This window comes from Amborella trichopoda, chromosome 11 (assembly GCF_054954075.1).
Source record: "Amborella trichopoda isolate Santa Cruz 75 chromosome 11, AtrichopodaSantaCruz75HAP2 v2.0, whole genome shotgun sequence".
NCBI classification, from domain to species: Eukaryota; Viridiplantae; Streptophyta; class Magnoliopsida; order Amborellales; family Amborellaceae; genus Amborella; species Amborella trichopoda.
The window spans coordinates 28199676-28206432 of NC_142346.1; the positions used below are offsets into that span (position 1 = coordinate 28199676).

The 6757-nt window shown below is 37.9% G+C and overlaps 1 long non-coding RNA gene across 1 annotated transcript; it reads right to left on the reverse strand.

Moving 5' to 3' along the window:
• Positions 1-3778: 3778 nt before the first annotated feature.
• LOC148779826 (uncharacterized) lies at positions 3779-6312 on the reverse strand. The gene is made up of 2 exons (XR_016044780.1): positions 6172-6312; positions 3779-4378 (listed from the first exon to the last, which is right to left on the reverse strand). It is a non-coding gene; the product is annotated as an uncharacterized LOC148779826 (long non-coding RNA).
• Between the last annotated feature and the right edge of the window lie 445 nt (positions 6313-6757).

The window sequence follows — 6757 nt, forward strand, 5'->3', positions numbered from 1 at the left end:
CCCCATCCATCGGGCTAAGCCAATCCCATTGCTTAAGACCTCTACCATATCCAAGGATGGAGGGCAATGACAAGTGGGGAAATCCACTTCGTAATGCCCTCATATTCACACACACGGCCCCCAGTGCGCATTGAGGGTTCGATAGGCACTTACTTTGTAAGGTGTCAGTAACTAATCTCATCTTAGTAAATCTTTGCGGGTGCAACCCTCCCATTTCACTTTTCGCCCTAGCTGCATCCTATCAGTCAACAAGTTAGGGGGTATAGCAGGCATCACTTTCCTCAGTATAGCAGTCCTCACTACCGATGGGTGCCCCATCGCGTAGCGAGCAGTATCAATAAAACATTGGCCAGTATCATAGTATTATCATAGAGCAGTGTCCACTACCATTGGGCGTTCTATTGCATAGTGGTCATCATTGTGGCCTCATATTGTGCTCAAGCATCTAATCTCATTCGTGCTAAATCAGTGCATTATAACAGATGAATCAAATTTCATCATGCAAGAATGGAGTCTTAATTAGAATCATCCAGCATTCACAAAACATTATAGCAGTGTTATCATGAAACATCCATTGCATGAGTTGTCACATAGCATTTACGCTTAGAAGTCATCGGTAGCAATTCGACACTTATCATGTAGCATTCATCATAGAGAAATCACATTAGCTTTGCACTTATCCATTTATCACATAGCACATAGTTGTGTAGCACCATCCATATAACACTATAGCATTCGCATGAAAAACCTCACATAATGCTCGCATTTATCACTTATTAATGAGTAATCCCAAGAAAGGTTGCAGAAAATGAGCATAACACAAATTTTGTGAGGGGCAACAGTGACATATCCCTCTTCTTGGGACGTAATTCCCCAATCTAGGGAGAATTTCAAAACACTTGAAACATGCAACTTCAAGTTCATGCCCGGGGGTTTAACATGGTAGTGATTTGAAGGAATTTGAACGACTTCTAATAGGTTAAAAGCTCGATTCAAAACGATTGAAAGTCGCTGGAATTTCCTGCAACAGTGGGTAGTGACGTACCCACGCATTTCAGGGCATAACTCTCAATTTACAAAAAATATCAAAATCATCAAAACATGCAACTTTAAGTTTATTCATTGATCTTCCAAATGGTGGCATTTTGAAGACGTTTGAACACCGTTTGATAGGCCAAAAGTGCGACACAAAAAAAGTCACAGTTGCTGGAATTTACTGCAACTGTGGGCAGTGACATGGCCCAATATTTTTGGGCATATCCTTTGATCCATACAAATGTTAACATAGTATAAAAAAATAAACTTAAAATCGACACACGTATCTTTCATTCAAGACCGATTTGGCCCATTTGGGCACCGTTTGGTCAACGAAAAGTCCAAGGCAAAGGCCCTCACAATTGTTGGAAAATCCCTCTATCCCTCATTTTAACATGCTATCCAAATGATACATACCATTTCACAAGCCAAAAAAAAATAAAACCCATCACAAGCCCTATTCATGTGAGGCAATCTAAGCAAGCTTTACAAGGTAACTACTCTATAAAGTTATCAAGTTCATTATTCAATGTTCAATCACTCATTCAAGCCCTTTTTATTCATTTATTCTAAAACACCTCATTCTATCATCTTGCTCTTCATAGCAACTTAAATTTAGGTCCTATGAAGTGAAATGATGCACAATATTAACCTACTTACCTGGTGTTCACAATATCTTCAATCTCCCACTCGCAGGCCACCCCAAGGTCTAAGCAATGGCTTCTCCAAGGAAGCAGTTAACTCCCACTGGTTCTAGAGAGAGAAAGTACAAGGGAAATGTGAGGGGAACGGTGGAAAAAGGGGAGGGGAGAGGCCTTAAGTACCTAGGGTAGGTAAATGTCATAGTAGCTGACGTGTACGGCTCCGACAGGTGCGACGCTGGTAGTGGTCACATCTTCCCTCTTCACCTTCGGAGTTAGCTCTTCTTAGCCTTCACACGGGACAATACCCCAGTTCACGCGCGGCGATGCTCCAGAGGCGCTACACTCGCGGCGATGCCTTTTGCACGCGGTGTTGTTCTTCCTTCTCTTTCTTCACAGTCAGCGTTAGGCCTCTTCCACAGATGGCGATGCTCATCCCTATCTTCACGTGCGGCGCTGACTTTTCACACGCGGCGTTGATTCTCTCTCTCTCTCTCTCTCTCTCTTCTTCATTTCACAACTGGCACTGAGTCACAGACAACGCTAGGCCTCTGTTTCACCTTTCATCGCCGTGCGCATCTCGGGACTGGGAGAAAATTGTGGTCCGTACACCAACCGTCCATACCCATGTTAGTATTTTGTTCCTCGACATTAATATTAATGTATGTATATGTTGGGCGAGTATCCTTGTGATAGTTATGGAAGTGTTCATGTGCTTAAATGTTGGACACGAACAATGGACAACCCCAGAGAAACCATCCACTTGACGTTTGCACTCCTTGCAAGTTTTATATATCCCTGGAACATGCCTTACAAACACTACATAATAATGTTGTCACCGCATAGTCTCTGGCAATTTTAACCAAAAACTTAAGAGAATATAAAGACAAAAATAATATGCCAAATAAATCACATGTTACATGGGGATAATGAATGTCATATATGGCATCAATGTTCAATCCATTGCTTTAAAAAAACTAGAAAGGATCCCTCCCTGTGGATCTCTCTCTCTCTCTCTCTCATATTTTTTAATGGCCTTGACCTCTAAAAACCTAAAAAAGTAACCCCCCATTCTCTATGGAAAGCAAGAAACATCAAATATAGTGTGTACAAGGAAAAATACAAAATCAAAGGAAAACTAGAGTTTAGTGCAAATTTATGATAGCCTGCAGCTGTACAAGCAAAAAAATAGTATATTCGAGACAATTTTTGTTAAGAGAGACATTGTTGAACAACTCCTTCCAAAACACTATGGCATCTCTCCATAAGTTTCAAATCAATTAGTCCAAGCTCAAAATCTATGCCATTTGAAATTTCAGGCACATGCTTATGCTCTCGAATATTTTGGTGTTATGATTCCTCAAATATATGCAATGTAATGATAGCAAGGTATTTAAATGTAACTCTAGAAATCAGGTTGTTATGCAACTGAATTTTGATGTTAAAGAATAACTAGGTGATGTAGAGAGAGGTGAAAATTCAGCAGCGTATCGGTGAATATCGTATGCAACAAAATATGCCACTACATTCCAGTATATGATAGTATAACAACCCAACAATGGGCAGCCAAGGCAAGGCAAGAACTACGCGCAGCAACTCATCAGTTAAAACATGAGCAACTCATCAGTTAGATTGTCACAATTCATATATGGTTCGAGATGACACTCAGGTCAGGTTTTGGGCTTCCTATGTATATCCCATATTGTGTGCATAAGGAGCCTAAACCATGAGCAACTCATCAGTTAAATTGTCACAATGTTAACTTGGGAAAATGGAATGTTAAATTGTAGGTTAACTTGGGAAGATGGAAAGCATTTCACATTGAATGGCTAGTCCCAAGCACTCCATAGAAACATTTTCTTAGCAATGAAAGCCTATGAAAACACGCATTAACGAACTCAAGGATCAAGAACTACGCGCAGCAGACAAGCAAACCATGCTTCTTTTCAAAAACTGCCCTCTGATTTCTTTCCCAGTTTCATTTGTTCTCTCAGTAAGCCAAGGAGCATGAGGTCCATCCTTTGGCTCGAAGTAATTTTTTTGTTAGATGTGGGTTAGCTACGACTGACATCCATCCTTGATTAATAATTACAAACCGCATCTGTATGAATTTCTACTGCACTACTTATCAATATACACATCATAAATTAGTTGACAACATGCATTGCCCTGGAGGAAATCGGGGCATAATCAATATTCACATCATAATCGAGGAACTCAGGGCGTAATTCAATTATTGAAAAGTAAATATGCAATATGAAAGCATGTCTGTTAACATAATTTTAACAATACTCAATGACCTAACTCAAGGAAGGATTATAATCTTCCTATTTTGTCAAGTTATGACTTTATAATATGAAAGAATATGATCAACTGTTCTTGCACAGTTACCATTGCAGTGTCCTGCAATAGACGTCGCTCTCTTATCATGTGCTCTAATGTCCTATATGTTCCCTAGGATATTTGCATTTGGTTACGACAATTGATGTCTGTAGTATTGACAATGTCCTCATCTTCTTGCAGGCGAGACCGTAATAGGACTTGGTCTATTGAATTGATCATCTTCATTGCCATCACACAAGCTGCATAGGCACCTATTATGGCTGTCATACGTTTGTTGTTCTCCCTAAGATCATCTTCCATGGTATCCATGTTATTTTATGTAGACATCCTTAGGAATAGATCTAAGATAGAAGAAGGCTCTGCACAAGGACATCCACATAGTCATTCTCAATACATATACTTATCACCCATTAAAGATTTCTCAATGTGAATATATTTCTTAATAAACAAACACACCATGCAAGACAAACCAGTCATAAACTCAAGTAAAGCATAGAAATACTTCACACCAACATATTGAACATTAATCCATAAACACGGCATCAATCACATTACAACACATTGACCAATTCATCTAGTCCCATCAATAATTACTAGTAAAAAGGACTAACAACAATGGGCATAGTAGGAGCACAAAGATATAATTTGACAAATTATCAATTGTCTCTATAGTTAAACAGTTGAACAGTTGACTACCTACAAATTGTACTCAATAAAACCATGGTACAAGTGAATTCAGTAACAAAATGTGTCCAAATAAACAATGAGAGTGCACAGAAAAGCTCTTTTTATTTTTAAAAAGATGTTTAAAACAGACAAGTACGGAACAACTAGAGTAAATCTTTCCATGACTATAAACCAAAAAATAGAAAGAGAAAAGAGCAGATTTTGAATTTGCCGATTAAACACAATGAATACACCAATAAACATATCATGAAGGAGACATGACTTTAAGAAGAAACCAATAGTGAAACCTCGTGAATAGAAAACTTTCAAATGTCTTTTTTTGCTCTTGGCAAAAAAAGAACATGGAATGTTCTATCACCATGCAGCACATAAATTTTGGACAAATAAGTTAATCATTATTCCAAGAATTCAAAGTAAAACTAGAGATACAGTTTTATATAAAACTACCACAATAAGGAGTAACATGATCCTTGCAAGCCCATGCAGTCATGCACCAAAAAAGAAAAAAAAAAGCTATAATGTGAGAAAATCCAAAGGAAAAAGAAAATAGCTCTCAAATTGGGGAACATCCTTTAAAAATATTCTTTATCAATTAACAGTGGATAGGTTCCTAAGAAGATAGAAAAATACAGATAATAACGGCATAGGAGTTTATACACAATTCAGATGTATCTAAATTAAATTATTTTAATAGGATGATTTTCTGGCATTAAGAACAAAGTTTTCCTTTAAATCATAAGATCAAACATACCTCAAACTATAGAAGAGAAAGGGATGCAAATTATTCAAGGGAAGTTAAGAAGGGAAAGAGATTTCATCAAATTCTTAAAAATTTCGGCAACATCTCCTTTGTTTGCAGGAGGTTTTACAAGAAAAGGTGTTGACGTGATGGCTATTCCAAGTTACCCCGGGGGATTTAAGAAGCTAACAGTATGAGGGAACAAGCCCACAAGAAATATTAAGAGTGCTTAATCATGCCCAAGAAATACTTAATTGTGCTTAATTGGGCCTGAAAGTACTTAATTGGGCCTAGAAGTGATTAATTGGGCCTTAAAAGTGTTTAACCAGGCTCAAGAAGTGCTTAATTGGGTCCGAAAGTGCTTAATCAGACTCAAGAGGTGCTTCATTGGGTATGAAGATGCCTAATCATGGTCAAAGATACTTAATTGGGCATAAAAGCGCTTAATTTGGCTCACGTAGTGCTTAATCGGGCATGAAGATGCATAATCAAGGGCTAAAGTGTTTAATTGGGTTCAAGGGTACTTAAGTATATTTAAGGATTAGTATAAAGGAACATGAAAATGTTAAATTTGATAGGCCTATGCTATGAAGGAATGGACTATGGAAATCATGGAAATATGGAAAGAAGAAAAATTCAATACAGCATCAAAAAAATGCATGGAAATCTATGAGAAAGCATGCTTAAGAATTCACAAAAAGAAATGGCTATACAAGAAAAAAATACCTTTGGGGCAAGGTTGAAAGGAATTAGCCATGCCTTGAAAATTCTTGAAAAGTCTCATTTAAAACCCAAAAACTCTCTTTCTCACTATAAGGAAGCTCCCCTTACTTTCTCTCTCTAAAAAATCAAGAAATGAGCAAGAGTGAGTGGAAATGGGGCCCTTCCTACTCTTTTAAACCTTTCAAAAATGTGTTTTTCACTGATTTCCCTCATATAGCCTCATGGTACTGTAATTTCAGCCTTGTCCTTGAGGAAAAACAGTCATTTTAGCAAAAGAACAAGAACCTGCAGGTCATATGAAGATTAAAAATGACAGTTTGGTCCCTCAAAAAGACAGAGTTGCCCTCCAGATTGATCACAGGAAGAATTTTTCAAAAGGGACCAAACTACCATTTGCATGTCCTTGATTTTTTTTTGGCTGAAATGACTGTTTTTTCTCAAGGAAAAGGCTGGGAATTGCAGTATTGTGAGGCTATACGATGGAAAACAGTGAAAAACACATTTTTGAAGGGTATAACAGAGTGGGAAGGGCCTCATCTCCACTCACCCTTACTCATTTCTTGATTCTTTGAGAGAGAAAGTAAGGGGA